Genomic DNA, 17,761 nt, shown 5'->3' with positions numbered 1-17,761 from the left:
CCATTCTCTGTCCTGGCTGCCCTGCATGAACTCCCAGCTCTGTGAGAGGTCTGGGGTGGGGACAGGACACGTACATTATATCTGTTTTTACCTTCATTCTCAGGATGAAGATCAGATAAAAGGACAATCCAGTGTGGGAACTTCCCAGCCTTTTAACAGATCCATCAAAAAACAGCCTGTGGAGTTCAGAGGTGGAAAAATATTTCAGGATACAAGAAATTCCCTGAAGCACTAAGCCTCTGGTCTACGAAAGAAAGAGCCTGACTCCTTGTTGAGGGTCTGGATCTCTGTAACAGCTGGAAAACTATAAATGAACATTGCTTTGTGAAGCAGCTTCTGTTGTTAGTAAGGGTGTGACTGGAGAAGTCAGAGGTCATAATTCTCCATTTTAGAAAGGCAGGGCTCTAGTCTGCAGGGGCAGAACAGACTGACTATTGGTGCTCATAGCAAATGTTAATGGTTGTGTTATGTGATATTTCAATAAAAATAAATTAGTAGTTAAATAAAAACTCTCTACGCCTACAATTGTTATGGGTTTTCATGTGAACTAATTTAGCAATGCCATCAGTTCTGCTAAACTTACTCACACTTACCATTAGGGCTGCCAATTTTGGTTGGTGTCAAAAATATAAAAGGGAAGGGTAAACCCCTTTAAAATCTTTCCTGGCCAGAGGAAAAATCCTCCCCCCTGTAAAGGGTTAAGAAGCTAAAGGTAACCTCACTGGCACCTGACCAAAATGACCAATGAGACGACAAGATACTTTCAAAAGCTGGGAGGAGGGAGAGAAACAAACGGTCTGTGTCTGTCGGTATGCTGCTTTTGCCGGGGATAGAACAGGAATGGAGTCTTAGAACTTTTAGTAAGTAATCTAGCTAGGTATGCGTTAGATTATGATTTCTTTAAATGGCTGAGAAAAGAACTGTGCTGAATAGAATGACTATTTCTGTCTGTGTGTCTTTTTTGTAACTTAAGGTTTTGCCTAGAGGGATTATCTATGTTTTGAATCTAATTACCCTGTAAGGTATCTACCATCCTGATTTTACAGAGGTGATTCCTTTACCTCTATTTACTTCTATTTCTATTAAAAGTCTTCTTGTAAGAAAACTGAATGCTTTTTCATTGTTCTCAGATCCAAGGGTTTGGGTCTGTGGTCACCTATGCAAATTGGTGAGGATTTTTACCAAACCTTTCCCAGAAAGTGGGGTACAAGGGTTGGGAGGATTTTGGGGGGAAAGATGTGTCCAAACTACGTTTCCCAGTAAACCCAGTTAGAGTTTGGTGGTGGCAGTGGATATTCCAAGGACAAAGGATAAAATTAAATTTGTACCTTGGGGAAGTTTTAACCTAAGCTGGTAAAAGTAAGCTTAGGAGGTTTTCATGCAGGTCCCCAGATCTGTACCTAGAGTTCAGAGTGGGGGAGGAACCTTGACAGTTGGACATATTCCTGGAGGTTTCATCAAACAACATTATCTTTAATTAAAGAGTAATCTTTAATTCCTGAAGTCTCCAGGACAATCCTGGAGGGTTGGCAATCCTACATACCATGCAGAATTCAAAACTGTTTCACAAAGATCAACATGCATTTCTCTGTGGCCCAGAGGATGATTCTAGCTCTTATCTATTCCAGCAGAATATAAAGAATGTGTTAAAATAGGCTGAGGGAGAATTCCCCCAGAGTTGGGCCAGCCTGGATCAATGTAAGTAATACTATATTGCCCCCACTCCTCCATAAGCCCCAATGAAAGGGGTTCTCAGTGCTACAAGATTCTGGGCTACAGCACAACCCATAGGCAGCCATTGTGAGATCTGTTTAACTTATTCCAGAAGCTTTTGCCCACCGTCCCCCCCCCCCCCCCAAGAACCACTCTCTCTCTCTCTCTCTCTCACTGCTGTGTCTTAAAGGAGGCACAAAATCTGCCCCAACTTTTTTTTTGTTTTTCCCTCCAGAAAATGGTCACATTTTGGCCCTAAGACAGTTGAAAACAATATTTTCCAAAATCCTTTTTTTCCACCAAAAGTTATTGCTAACCACTGGGTGGAGGTTTCCCGACACTTCAGTGCATCAGCTTTTGATCTAATATATGAGCACAGTAGAGTAGCTTTGGGAGAAACAATGTACCAAGCAACAAGAAGTTTATCTTTGGATGTGTTGTTCTTGTCTCAATTTTCAAAACTGAGACGCCATTACCCTCTTCCCCACTTCCAGTTGTAAATTACAAAAATATTGCTTGACCAGGCAAAAGTAGAAAATACATTTCGGGGGAATGGTAAACAGAAAAAAGTTAGTTTCTTTCTGTTGGAAACTAGGTATTGCTGCTCCACAACCAGTTTAGAGGTATATGACAAGGCCTCATCCAAGAAATTATTTAGGACTGCCCATGACAGCAGTTCATTTGTTTCTAATTTATTTTGTGTATTAGTAATCTTTTGCTGAAATCATAGGAGAACAAAACAGAGCTCATATGTACCCATTCATATCCATCTGCCATTTGAGGAAGAGAAGGCCCACTTCAGCATTCAACAGAAAGGCAATAATACATATTAAACAAAATAGGTGGTTCAAGATGTGCTGCCAAGAAATGACATATTCCAGTGAATTCAAACCACCCTTTTCAAATTCTGGAATTCTTTCATATGTAAATAAGTCAAAGAGAATGAAAGCAAAGCTTGCCACCTACTGCCCAATGACATAATAGTAATTGCTAGTATTGTCTTGTAAGTTTCTTTCTTACTTTTGTGTTTTTGAAACCCATTTGTCCTTGGTATAGCATACACAGAATTGCATCTCAAAAAAAGCTGTAACAAAACTCTGCATGTCAAGCCACAGCTTAGACTATCTAAAAGCAATATTTCTCATCTAACTAAAATATGTCGTAAAATATTATATGAGCTGTACATAATAAATATCTGACAAGATTACAACACTGTTTATTATAGCATCCAGACTAGTGAGGAATTTCTTTTAAAACACGCCAGCAGTGTCACGTGCTCTACAAATCGGTCCTCAAGCTGGATGGTATGGAATAATAAAACAATTTTCTGTTTAATGCATACTTTAAAATCCAAACATTATTGCAAGTTACATTGATCTATCATAGAAGAATTTATTGGTTTTGTTTTTTTTTTGTACATAGATAGCTACAGATCATTTGCAGTTTCTAAAACTAAACTTTACATCGGGAGCTTCATTACTGGCCTATTTTCATATGCTCATATGAAACTCTAACTTGTTGAAAACTTTTCCTTTGGGGCTGTTTTCATGTTTAATCTAAACTAGGGCACTTTCTTTTTAAGTTTTGTTTGTTTTTTGAAAATTTGAGGAAAATCTCATCAACCATTATTGTGCTACTGAAAAAGTGAAAAAAAGGTCTTACAAGTATTGTCAGATTTTTAAGTCACAAATAACTCAAATATCTGAGAGACTGAATACCTCCACATTTCACATGTAAATAGTTCTTACCGAGGAAGAAGCCCTCAGCTAAGTTTAGGGGAATCATTTAAAAATCAAGAAGTTGTGTATAATTGAAACATAACTTCTAAGCATGCTAGGTAGGCATCTGTTCAGATTTTAGTAGCCTAATAAAACCTGGGAGCAGATGATCAGCTGGTTTAAAGTGTCACAGTTCCATTGTTTCAGAGTAGCAGCCGTGTTAGTCTGTATTCGCAAAAAGAAAAAGGAGTACTAGTGGCACCTTAGAGACTAACCAATTTATTTGAGCGTAAGCTTTCGTGACCTACAGCTCACTTCATTGTGGAGCTAGCTGAAGAACACGCCCTCCCTTTATGAAATCACAGGGCACATGCTGCGACAGTCTTCAGGAGGGAGATAGTATAGGACTCATTGAAACTCACAGCAAAGTCCTCCAAAACAATGTGTCCCTGCCTTAAGGCCCCATCACCAATACTTAATGCTACTAGGAGACAAATCCCCTTTTCCCCCAGCCCCCATAGCCTTGGCATCTCTCATATTTAGACTAGATTTTTTTTCTTACTTTCTACAGAGAGATATAGTCATGCATGACATCTCTGTTTCAGACCATGCACTGACAGACACTGATGTCCAGCTTTCAGATTCATAGGATGGTGGAAGTCAACGAATGGCTACGCAGGTGGTCTCAGAGAGAAGGCTTTGGATTCTCTGATCATGGGATGGTGTTCCAAGAAGGAGAAGTGCTAGGCAGAGATGAGCTCTACCTAACAAAGAGAGGGAAGAGCATCTTCGTAAGCAGGCTGCTAACCTAGTGAGGAGGGCTTTAAACTAGGTTCACCGGCGGAAGGAGACCAAACCCCTGAGGTAATTGGGATACTGGGAGGAAACATGAGCAGGGGAGTGCAAGAGGGGAATGCTCCTGCCTCATACTGAAAAAGTGGGATGATCAGCAAGTCATCTTAAGTGCCTGCACACAAATGCAAGAAGCCTAGGAAAGAAGCAGGGAGAACTGGAAGTCCTGGCACAGTCAAGGAATTATGATGTGATTGGAATAACAGAGACTTGGTGGGATAACTCACATGACTGGAGTACTGTCATGGATAGATATAAACTGTTCAGGAAGGACAAGCAGGGCAGAAAAGGTAGGGGAGTTGCATTGTATGTAAGAGAGCAGTATGACTGCTCAGAGCTCTGGTATGAAACTGCAGAAAAACCTGAGTGTCTCTGGATTAAGTTTAGAAGTGTGAGCAACAAGGGTGATGTCGTGGTGGGAGTCTGCTATAGACCACCAAACCAGGGGGATGAAGTGGATGAGGCTTTCTTCTGGCAACTAACAGAAGTTACTAGATTGCATGCCCTGGTTCTCATGGGAGACTTCAATCACCCGGATATCTGCTGGGAGAGCAATACAGCGGTACATAGACAATCCAAGAAGTTTTTGGAAAACGTAGGGGACAATTTCCTGGTGCAAGTGCTAGAGGAGCCAACTAGGGGGGGAGCTTTTCTTGACCTGCTGCTCAAACACGGAAGAATTAGTAGGGGAAGCAAAAGTGGATGGGAACCTGGCAGTGATCATGAGATGGTCGAGTTCAGGATCCTGTCACAAGGAAGAAAGGAGAGCAGCAGAATACAGACCCTGGACTTCAGAAAAGCAGGCGTTGACTCCCTCAGGAAACCGATGGCTAGGATCCCCTGGGAGAATAACATGAGGGGGAAAGGAGTCCAAGAGAGCTGGCTGTATTTTAAAGAATCCTTATTGAGGTTGTAGGTGTAGAAAGAATAGTAAATATGGCAGGCCATCAGCTTGGCTTAACAGTGAAATCCTTCCTGATCTTAAACACAAAAAAAGAAGCTTACAAGAAGTGGAAGACTGGACAAATGACCAGGGAGGAGTATAAAAATATCGCTCAGGTATGCAGGAGTGAAATCAGGAAGGCCAAATCACACTTGGAGTTGCAGCTACCAAGAGATGTTAAGAGTAACGAGAAGGGTTTCTTCAGACAAGAAGAAAGTCAAGGAAAGTGTGGGCCCCTTACTGAATGAGAGAGGCAACCTAGTGACAGAGGATGTGGAAAAAGCTAATGTACTCAATGCTTTTTTTGCCTCTGTCTTCACAAACAAGGTCAGCTCCCAGACCACTGCACTGGGCAGCACAGCACGGGGAGGAGGTGACCAGCTCTCTGTGGAGAAAGAAGTGGTTTGGGACTATTTAGAAAAGGTGGACAAGCACAAGTCTATGGGGCCGGATACACTGCATCCGAGGGTGCTAAAGGAGTTGGCGGATGTGATTGCAGAGCCATTGGCCATTATCTCTGAAAACTCATGGTGATCAGGAGAGGTCCCAGACAACTGGAAAATGCTAATGTAGTGCCCATCTTTAAAGAAGGGAAGGAGGAGGATCCGAGGAACTACAGGCCAGTCTGCCTCACCTCAGTCCCTGGAAAAATCATGGAGCAGGTCCTCAAGGAATCAATTCTGAAGCACTTAGAGGAGAGGAAAGTGATCAGGAACAATCAGCATGGATTCACCAAGGGTAAGTCATGCCTGACTAATCTAACTGCCTTCTATGACGAGATAACTGGCTCTGTGGATGAGGGGAAAGCAGTGGACGAGATATTCCCTGACTTTAGCAAAGCTTTTGATACGGTCTCCCACAGTATTCTTGCCAGCAAGTTAAAGTAGTATGGGCTGGATGAATGGACTATAAAGTGGATAGAAAGCTGGCTAGATCGTCGGGCTCAATGGGTAGTAATCAATGACTCCATGTTTAGTTGGCAGCCTGTATCAAGCGGAGTGCCTCAAGGGTCAGTCCTGGGGCCGGTTTTATTCAATATCTTCATTAATGATCTGGAGGATGGCGTGGATTGCACTCTCAGCAAGTTTGCAGGTGACTCTAAACTGGGAGGAGTGGTAGATACGCTCGAGGGTAGGGATAGGATACAGAGGGGCCTAGACAAATTAGAGGATTGGGCCAAAAGAAATTTGATGAGGTTCAACAAGGACAAGAGCAGAGTCCTGCACTTAGGAAGGAAGACTCCCATGCACCGCTACAGACTAGGGACCGAATGGCTAGGCAGCAGTTCTGCAGAAAAGGACCTAGGAGTTACAGTGGACGAGAAGCTGGATATGAGTCAACAGTGTGCCCTTGTTGCCAAGAAGGCCAATGGCATTTTGGGATGTATAAGTAGGGGCATTGCCAACAGATCGAGGGTCGTGATCGTTCCCCTCTATTTGACATTGGTGAGGCCTCATCTGGAGTACTGTGTCCAGTTTTGGGCCCCACACTACAAGAAGGATGTGGAAGAATTGGATAGAATACAGCGGAGGGCAACAAAAATGTTTAGGGACACAGGGAACACATGACTTATGAGGAGAGACTGAGGGAACTGGAATTGTTTAGTCTGCAGAAGACAAGAATGAGGGGGGATTTGATAGCTGCTTTCAACTGCCTGAAAGGGCATTCCAAAGAGGGTGGATCTACACTGTTCTCAGTGGTAGTAGATGACAGAACGAGGAGTAATGGTCTCAAGTTGCAGTGAGGGAGGTTTAGATTGGATATTAGGAATACCTTTTTCACTAGGAGGGTGGTGAAGCACTGGAATGGGTTACCTAGGGAGGTGGTGGAATCTCCTTCCTTAGAAGTTTTTAAGGTCAGGCTTGACAAAGCCCTGGCTGGGATGATTTAGTTGGGGATTGGACTAGATGACCTCCTGAGGTCCCTTCCAACCCTGATATTCTATGATGCGAACAGTAAATCCTCTTTATTTTTTATAATAATTTGCTAATACAGCACCCTTTGTGTAAGGCAACCATTTTAAATTCTTGGAAAGAATTCCTATCAAATGACAACAATGGTACTGTGTCAGACCAAATTTTATCAGGTTCTGGTAAAAGTGCTACACATAAAGTATAAAAATTGCTTCTCAAAGGGAAAAAAGAAAAATGCTCAGATTTTGAAAAAATAAGATTGTTATAGTTGGACAATATGTCCCCTGGTGATCCTAAATCATTAACAGAATTAGCTAACCTTAAATGCACAGTTAATGTGATATCTGTAATGATCAGAAATGCCAAATCCTGAGAAGATATCTGCTTTTTGTGCCAAAATTAAGTGACCAAGATTTATGAATGAAGAAAGGGAGGCTCTTTATTCACCTACTACCTAAAATACTGAATACTATCAAAACGCTGAAATCAAATAAGTCCCATGGACATGGGTTCTCCACATATGGTTTTACTAAATTTTCTCCTAATAGACTCCAGTATTAGGGCTGGAAGTGGAAAACACCTTCTAAAGTCACACTAGTTCAAAAGAAGAAAAACAAATCAGCTGATAACTGTGCCTAATTTCTTGTTAAACATGGATGTCAAATATGTTATGCAAGAATCTGGTATATAGCCCAGAGGTGGTCATACTAGTAGGCAGGACCATCCCTAGGGGGGTGTGGGGCCCAGGACAACCCTCCACTCCAGGCCTCGCCCCCAATCCACCCCTTCCCCCATACTCCCACTCCACCTCTTTCCAGCTTCCGCCCCCTCCCCCAAGCGATGCCGGGAGGGCGGAGCAGGGCGGGCTGGAGCCAGGTCACTTGCTGGCACCACACCCCCCACTAACCCTTCGCACACACAAATCACAAATCCCAGAAACTGTTCTCTTACTTCACCTGTGACTTTTGAAAGAGTCAAGCCTGCCCATTGTCGTCTTTGCTGTTTGCACTAGGGACTGAGCCATTGGCTCAAGGGGCAATGATCTTATTAGTGGCATTGAAGTCTAATGGACTGACAAGGAATTGCTTTATACACTGATTATATGGTTTGTTGCAAATGTTAAGCAGTCTATTGCCGCTCTTTTGTCTGTATTGGATACCCCTCTGTCATAATCTCTGGATACAAAGCAAACTTGTCAAAATCTCAGATCCTCCCTATTTCTGTATCTGAACCCACAGGGACAGTTTAAGTGCCAATTTCCCCTTTTTAGTGAACAAGTGCATTGGTATTTTTTTTTTTTAATACTAAATATCCATTCCCTAAATTAGGCTGTATTCTTGGGTCTATTTGCAAAGTTCTGTGGAGAGGCAAATCTCTAAGCTCACTCCCAGTTAGCTATATTAGTCATGTTGTGTCTATTTTGGCTGCTTCCTATCCCTGTCCTTGCACAGTGGTTTGCTTTGAATACTAAAACTTATCACTAATTTTATCTGAATAGGTAAAGGGACTCCACTTAGCTCAGAGCTTATTGTATAATTCTCTTGAATAGTATGGATGCTCTATCAGAAATAAAAGGGTATGGTCATGCTACCCAGTTAAGAGCTATACTCACTCACTCCCATGCATGACACTGGAAAGAAATAGAAGGTAGTTTGCTAAGTATGGAAAATCTCCTACAGTTTTTTATGAATCAGTAAGCATAAAAACATATTTCACTTCCCTCTCAGTAATAGCTGTGATGCTTGCTTGATATACAAGTAAATGTACTAAATTCAAAGTTATATGTAATCTATCCTCTTTAATCTGATCTAGTCTAATGCTCACTTTGTCTCTGCTAATTAAGATGACTGGAAAACTAGAGGAGAGTTTATAATATGAAACACTTATTTCCATTTTTAATAAAGCTAAAGCTCTCTGACTCTTTCAGAGCTCAGATGCAAATGGAACATAAAGAAGCTAATACCAGAGAGTCCTGTCTTTCAGAGTAAATCCTATTTTTTAGTATGAACCTTGGAATATATAGTGGGAAGACTGTACAAGTCTTCTGTGAGGACAGAATAAGGTCTATCAATTGCGGGCAGGAAAAGACTCCCTCCCCCCAATCTCTTCCCTGGAATATAACTGCTTAAGGAACCCTAATACCTAAAGCTACTAAAGATCCAGTTTATAAAATTTCTTAAATCCATGGTCCAAAGACCAAGTTGCAGCCGCACAAATCTCCTCAAAAGACGATTTGATCTTTCCCCTTAGGAGACAGCCATTGCTTATACCAAGTGAGCTTGGACCTTGATTGGAGAGACAACTTTCTTTACCCTTCCATGCTTCTGATATTGTGTATCTAGTCCACCTGGATACAGGACCTTTTGACATCTTCCTTTCCTTGTAGTACAAAACAGGACTAGTGGGGTGGCTGCCCCACTTCCACAGAAAAGGGGTTAAAAGCAGCCCTGGAGAGGGCTGCAGCAGGGAAAGGGATTAAGAACAGCTGGGGGAAGCTGTGTAGCTGACTACAGATGTGGCCACCTCAATTAGGGCCCAGCTGACCCTGATAAGAGGGCTGTGGGCCAGAAGCTGGAGGAGTCTCACTCTAGCCCTGGACTGGGAAGGGCTAGCTGCCTAGTAGCAAGGTACCTGAAGCAGAGCAGTGCGAGGGAAGAGCAAAGAGGAGCTGGGGAGCTCTAGCCTGGTAAACCCCCAAGTTGCAGGCCTTGATGAAGGCCTACAAAAGATACTGGGGCTGCATAGGGGTAGCCAAGGATAGGCAAAGTAGTAGGCCCTAACCCCTTGCCAAAGATGAGTGGCCATTACAAGACTGCAGTCTGTCCCAGTGAGTGGGGGCTAGATGATTGACTGGCAGTAGCCACTGAGGCAAGGTGGGTGTAGAGGGTTGGGGTTTCCCCTGGGACAGAATGCCAAGGTAAAGGGCACAGAGGTCTGGGAGGAACACAGGGCCAGTGGCAGGTGAGACACAGGCTTGCAGATGGCGCTCCAGAACTGAAAAAGAGCTAATTCCCAAATGACCAGCAGAAAGTACCACACCAGTGAGTCTTCACATCGCTACAAGGACACTTGACAGCCCCCCAATATTTGGTGCATCGAATATAAATTTTGAGTGACCTATGGACAATCAAGAAATTCCATCTTTTTCCCAAAAGCATGAGCCAGCTTCAGCCAGAAAATTAGTAATATTAGCTCTAGTGCTTTGCAAAACATAGTTTGGTTTTTTGAAATGAGGTAGAGAACTACCCTGAACTACACTGTCTGTATGGATGATGCATACGTAGAACTGCATAGATAAAATATCTAACACTAGTACTTTTTCCTCATTAATCTAATTGCCACCAAGAACACCTTTTCATGGTAAGAAGACTCAAATGGTGGGTCTGTGAGAGCACTTAAGATCAGCTTTCATGACTGAACTTTATAGAGGATTTGACATGGTAGATACCTTGAAGAATCTCTGGATGTGACAATATTATCTTCTTCTTTCCAGCTGACTGAGGAATTCTGGATATCGTTGTGACAGATATTGCAACTGTATGCAATATCTTTGGGGACCATATTGTATTAAGTTTATGAATGGCTTTTATATATCACAGAGCCAGAAACTATATACAAAACCAGGCGAGGGTTATCACAGCTCCTTCAGGAACCAAAAACATTGGGAAGGGTTTAAGGTGAATCACTTACGTTGTAATCACCTTCAGAGGGGTACCTCTCCCTAGAGAAGCTACAATTTACTGGTTCAAACTGGGTTTTCTAGAGACCAACAGACAACGAAGGGGCTTTTGATATTAAAAGGCTGCAGTTAAACTGACTCAGGGCCTTCCTTCTTATCCAGCAAACGGACAGGATGTTCTGTCCAAGAGGATGGGGGGGTGGGGGGGAATGCAACGCATGTGGAAGAGTTGGAAAGACTTGGCCTACTAAGCCCCATAAGTCTGATGGGTAACCTCGAGTAAGCTTTTAGCATGTGTTTAGGAACTTTCATTGTTTTTATATGTTTTCACTGTAATGCTTTTATCTTAAAAATGAATGTGCTTGCTTAGAAAGAGCTTATAACTGCTGAGAATACATTGGTCATAGCCCTGAGAGAAAAAGCAACACACAGGTGCTGTCCTAGTCTATCATGTGCTTGCTCAGTCAATTTGCTGCAGTACTGGATTTTCCTCTTATGTGTAGGGCATACAGGGATGAGAGATTCTGCTCGCCTATGTTAACAGAAGCTATGCTTCCTTCTACAGGGAAGATCATGTTCCCTTCTGCTTGCTGAGAGAAGTCACAGTGGAAGCATTCTCTGCTTTTATTAGAATGTCTTATTCTTTTCTGTGCCCCAGTTATGCCAGTGCAGACTGATGGGTAGCAACCTCTCAGACAGGGTGACCACAATTAGGATCCTCTTATTTTCATGCACTCCAAATGGTGAAGCTCCACCCTTTTCTGCTCCCTCTGTGTGGGGGCAGAGGCATGGGTGTTACTCCAGGGTCTGCTGAATAGAACATGCCTTGTGTGAACTAAGCTACTTACAGGACAGAACACAAATATGGCAGATGATAAACTGAAGAGCTAGTAAACCCAATAATAGTATGTTGCCAAACATCACATGTGACATGATATCAGGATATATTTAACCAACTAACTTCTTCAGGGATGCCCCACTCTTCCTGTCTGCTGTTGCAAGTAGTGTTCCATAGAAGTAAACAGGAACTTAGGAGCGCTGGACTGTTCCCTATCTGGGGCTGCCTGACTACCACATGTTCTCAGAGAAAGGACACTCTCTAGCTTGCTTCCTTCTCATCCCTAACAGTCAGCTCTTGTCTATATTAATTTTCCTACCAAGTTCGAAGTTATTAGTAGAGCTAGTGATCCTCTTCCTCAATGTTCAAGCACTCCTTCCCTAACTCACTGTCTACATGGCGCCTTAGTCTGCATGAGAGGGGTGTAAATCCTAGTGTACGCTAACATGTTGCTCACTAACTGGTGACTTATGTGGACCCTAGTGACATGCACTAAAAGTTCCCTAATGTATGTTAATGTAGAACCGTTGAAATGGGACTACATTAACGCACACTGGAGAACTCTTTTAGGACATACCAGCAGGGTCCACATGGGCCAGTTAGTGCATGCTAGCACGTTGTGCACTAGAATTTACACCCCTCTAGTGCAGGCTAAGGCACCATGTAGACAAGCCCTGGGTGATTCCTGTAAGGAAAGCAGTTTTCTATAGTTATAACTATCCCCAGCACAGAGACAGCCAGCTCCGCCATAACCATGGCTTCTCTTTTGGCATAATGCCAGAAGCTACTGCCCTACAATTAGCGGTCTGGAGTAGAATCACCAATCAAGCGCACAGTGCCTGTTATTGGGGGAGGACTGAAAACAGTTTTTCCCTAGTATATTACAATATCCTAGATTCCCTAGAGCACTTTACAGATTTTCCTGCCTTTTAACATGCTTGCATATTTAGATCACGCCAAAAGTGCTTCTCAGCTTTCCCAAAGTTGACTTTAGTTGTTCCTTAAGATTTATGCCAGTGTTAGTAAGAGCAGAATTTGGTCCATGCTGTCCAGAAACAAATTCCATTACACTTTGTCCTACTTCAGATACACCAAACCTCCGATGACGCTTTCTGTAGGTTTCGGTTTCCAAGGGAAATACAGATCCTTTATCACCTAGGAAGCTGTTACTCTACCCCTCCAGGACTGGATATGATATACATTCACCAGTAGTGCTTTTGCTGTTTTAAACAACTCTTTAGTACAGTTTGTTTTGTAATTAAACCAGCCTTGTCTGCACTGGCCTATTTCCCCCCCCAACTTTTGAACTCTTTCTTTCACCAATGAAGCTCCACTAGTAGTATCAATGGCAGGAGCTCTAACAAAGAAGATGCCAGCATCCGCTTCACTAGGTTACCTAGATTTGTCCTGAACAGTGGTAGACGGCAAAGCAGTTAAAATGCTGGTAGCCATGTAGAGCCTTGTGCGTTCTAGAGCTGCTGTCTTGGATACTACTGGGGGGAGCAAGGAAGTGTTAGCAATAAGGGGAAATCATACAGAGGGGAAAAAAACGCAGCGTTGAGGCGTATCTCAAAATGCCACTGTTTCTGGGATAGTCCTGGACAGGCAGTACTGGGAAAAGCAAAAAAAGACAGAAACTTATGGTGTCAAGTTAAAATGAACATTAAAATTGGACATATGTCAAAGCCTCTCATCCTTGTATTGACCAGCCAATCACTATCCAGTTTAATTAAAACATTTTGACAACACTACAACCTAGGATAGAGTGGCTGCAACTTCCATTTCAACCAACTAAATTTTAACTGGTGGTATAGTTTTATATGTAGCTCCCTGTCCTGAAATGCATTGAAAACAGAGGGCAGAAGTCTCAGGCATATGGAATATATTTACCTTGTAATGTCTATGGAATATTCTGCTGTTACCAACGGACATTCCAGTTTAAACTTACTCCAGGATCTCTCAAAGAAAATAACTGATAAGTTAATTAAAAAATTGAGGCTCCACTGTGAGGTATTCTCTACTTGTTGGTATAATTGTACAAGAAAGACTATGCCACCAGGGACACATCATCATATGGTGGTATGAATAAGTGACCTGCAAATATTGTCCAAAAGTTGCTAAGGAAGAATGATAGTAGTAGCTCTTGTGAGCGCTCACAAGGAAACCATGGTTCCTAGTGCCATGACTGGGATGTGGACAGTGAGACCTAGTGTCCAGTGAGGGAATCAGGAGTCAGGTTGAGTCTGGTACCAGAAGGCCAGTCCAAGATAGGACAGTGGGCAGACTGAGAATCAGGTGTCAGGATGCAGGCAGCGTCAGGTTACCAGGAGATTGGGGTTGGGCACCAAGTTATAGACAGCAATCAAATAGCGAAGTCGAGGACAAACCAAGGTAGGAAGCCAGAGTCTAGTGTCTATTGCAAGCAGAATCTGGAGCAGACATGGGCAGGCAGTCTGTGTTGTTAAACCAGGAAACATGAAGGGGCAAGTACTAGTACCAGCCAATCAATGGGCTAGGAGGGGCCGCCACACAGGTCCTGATGGGTGGTACTTCCTGCCAAGCCCCGCCTCAGAGGGTCCTCCCATGGGAGCCCAGCCTAAACCTCCCATGGCGATGCAGACCAGTCAACAGCCCAGAACACCCATGGTCCCAGATTTCTGCCCTGTAGGTTTTTACACCTAGGGCCAACAACCCTCTTGTTCCAGGAGTTGCCCATCTCAAAATCCATCCCAGATGGAACGAAGGCCAATTTAGACCTCCCCCAGAACTGAAAGCTCATAATGGGGAGATGAGTAGCCTGATCCCCACTGCATCCATCTATGCATGAGTAAGCCCTGTAACTGGTGCACTAGGGCTTCAGTAGTGGGGAAACAGTAGGCACAACAGGGATCTGCACTGGTTAAATTAAAAAAAAACCCAACTCAGAACCATAATCCATGGCACAGATGACTCCAGATCCAATCTCTAATCCTAAAAAAGACACTTGTTTTTCTTGGTGCGCTCTGACCTTCTGGACACCAAGAAATTCTCCCCACTCCACTTCCTCTTAGTTCGTGTTTTAAGAGAACGTGGAGGAAAGTGAAACTATGGATTTACACATAACATAATCCAAAGGACCTTGTTGGTCTGAAGACTTGAAAATTAGCTGAGAGGCTTCTTTCAGCTAATCTGGTGTCACAGGTACCCCCAGCATAATGACCCTGCACAATCCCCTTACCAGTCACTGGCACCAATGGATTGGCACTGGATAACTCCCATCAATGTCAGAGCCACGGAGGGTATCCACTGGTGCCAACTCTTGTGATTTTTACTGGGATTGGAGCCAGTCTCACGATGACCCAAGAAGGGGGGTGTGGGGGGAGAATAGCCACCCTTTACTGAATCTGAGCCTTCTGACTCGCTATCCACCCCACCTGCCCACCTCCTGGGACAGAACAAACAACCAGAGCTGCTGCAGGCTGACCACTCCCATTCCCGCTCCCTCTGGCAACCCAAAGCCTATCTCACAGGAAGGGATAGGAAAGGAAGGAACAAAAAGAGCCCAGCAATTAAGGGTGGCTCTTCTCCCCGTTCCCCTACTAGGAGCAACAGAGATAGGACAGCTCTTCTGCTCCTCCCCCCTCCTGCATAGAGATGGGTGGGGCTGAACCGGTGGGAGCTGGGCAGTTGAACTGATGGACCAGAACTGGGGATGGAGCTGGGGAAGTGACCTGAATGGGTCTGAACTGATGGGGCAGGGGCTAGACAGAGGCAGAATTAATGGCTGGGCAGAAGATGGTAGATGTGGGGGTTAGAGCTCTTTCAGCAGGTGCCAGACTCACCTTACCCAAAAAATTTGGGAGAGTGGGCAAAACTAATTCTCTCTCATGACAGGAAAAGACCAACAAAACCCACACTACAGTTTTCTATTTTAAAAAAAATCTCAGTCCTTTCTTACAGACAGCCCCGCAACCTGAAGCAAACACTCACCAGTAACTACACACCACAGAAACACTAACCCAGGAACCAATCCCTGTAAAAAACCCCATTGCCTGCTTTGTCCCCATATCTACTCTAGCGACACCATCATAGGACCCAACCACATCAGCCACACCATCAGGGGCTCGTTCACCTGCACATCTACTAATGTGATATATGCCATCATGTGCCAACAGTGCCCCTCTGCCATGTACATTGGCCAAACCGGACAGTCTCTACATAAAAGAATAAATGGACACAAATCAGACATTAGGAATGGTAACATACAAAAGCCAGTAGGAGAACACTTCAATCTCCCTAGACATTCAACAACAGATTTAAAAGTAGCCATCCTGCAACAAAAAAAACTTCAAAAACAGACTTCAAAAAGGAATTGCAGAGCTACAATTCATTTACAATTGAATTGTTAAGTTTCATTAACACCATTAATTTGGGCTTGAATAGGGACTGGGAGTGGCTGGCTCACTACAAAAGCAATTTTCCCTCTCTTGGTATTGACACCTCCTCATCAATTATTGGACCTTGTCATCACTAGTTCTCCACTTGTAAGTCCTCCCTTCTCTTCATGTTCAAGTATATTTGTGCTTGTATCTGTAATTTTCACTCCATGCATCTGAAGAAGTGGGTTTTTTACCCACGAAAGCTTCTGCCCAAATAAATCTGTTAGTCTTTACGGTGCCCCTGGACTCCTCATTATGATTTTTTGGGCTACTCTCATGACTTTTGATCTCTTGAGATTGGAAATACCAGGGATCAAAGCCTTGATACTGCAGAGAGCATGGCACTGTTCAAAGCCTCTGTGGACTTCTTTCTCTCAGGCAGAATCTCTAGACACAGAACTCCGCTACATGGTCAGCAGCAGTGTCAAAACTGTAGTCAATGACTTCTAAGCACTTGCATTTGGGCTTTTGGAAGTCAAAGATAACCAACTAGAGTTCTTCATGGAACAACGGTCATGGTCACCTAATAGGTCCACTGGAGTTGAACAATTCAAATACTGAAAAATTTTGTCAGAAACTTAAAATTTTCTATTTGGAAATACTGCTGTGGTGCTTGACAGGACTCATAGATCAGGTGCTTCCTGCTCCAATACTCCTCTATAGGCCAGGCTCCCTGATCAGACTTCTTCTCTTATGATTCAGGACAATCTGTATCTCTTGGAGAGGGGCAACAATGCATTGGGGAGTCCCCGGCCTTGGTGCACCATGGCCCGAAAGCCCAGCCCATAGAGGAAAATGGGGTCATGATGAGGCAAGCAAATGAAAACTGCCATGAGGGACTGCAGCAGCATTTCAAATCCAAGTATTTTGGGGTTTTCACAGGGGGGGAATAAAGTTCTGTGGAAAGCCGATACTTTTTGCCAAAATAAATAAGTAAAATAAAATTTAAAAAAATCGGAGCTAAAAACCCAATTTTTCCTCAAAAAACAGTATAGATTAAGAATTTTGAACCAGTCCTAGCCCACAGATGTCACACACACACGGCTTTCCTAATCAGGAAGGTCTGATATTTCACTTGTTGATCCTTGTAAGCCCTTAGAATAAGAGCCAGATCTACACCTCACACATCAGTTAGGAGGAATGGAAAGGAAGTATTTTTTCATACGACGCAGAATCAACCTGTGGAACACTTTGCCGGAGGAGGTTGTGAAGGCCAAGACTATAACAGGTTTCAAAAAAGAACTAGATAAATTCATGAAGGATAGATCCATAGATGGCTATTAGCAAGGATTGAAAGGGATGGTGTCCCTAGCCTCTGTTTGCCAGAAGCTGGGAAAGGGTGACAGGGTCACTTGATGATTACCTGTTCTGTTCATTCCCTCTGGGGCACCTGGCATTGACCATTGTCAGAAGACAGGATACTTGGTTAGATGGACCTTTGGTCTGACCCGCTATGGCCGTTCTTATGTTTTCCAGAAAGAATCATCCCTGGTGTAGGCACTGGATTCAGAAACTATATCAGGGCACCTTTTGAACCCCTTTCTCAGCTCTGCCATGTGATCAATACCAAGACAGAGCTGGTCATGGAGCCAAGTGTTCTAACCACAGGGAAAAAAAAAAACCCCCAACCCTAGACAAAAGTATCTAAAATAGATAAAATCTAAGAGTATGATTCAAGCACAGCTGA

The 17,761-nt window shown here is 43.4% G+C and overlaps 1 protein-coding gene across 8 annotated transcripts in view; it reads right to left on the bottom strand.

Annotated features, from left to right (window-relative positions):
* LTBP1 (latent transforming growth factor beta binding protein 1) overlaps positions 1–17,761 on the bottom strand; it is a 375,466-nt gene that overhangs the window by 315,560 nt on the left and 42,145 nt on the right. The gene's annotated exons all lie outside the window — the stretch shown is intronic.

Source organism: Lepidochelys kempii, chromosome 3, assembly GCF_965140265.1.
Source record: "Lepidochelys kempii isolate rLepKem1 chromosome 3, rLepKem1.hap2, whole genome shotgun sequence".
In the NCBI taxonomy this organism is placed as follows: Eukaryota; Metazoa; Chordata; order Testudines; family Cheloniidae; genus Lepidochelys; species Lepidochelys kempii.
This window is presented reverse-complemented; position numbering and strand designations above follow the sequence as displayed.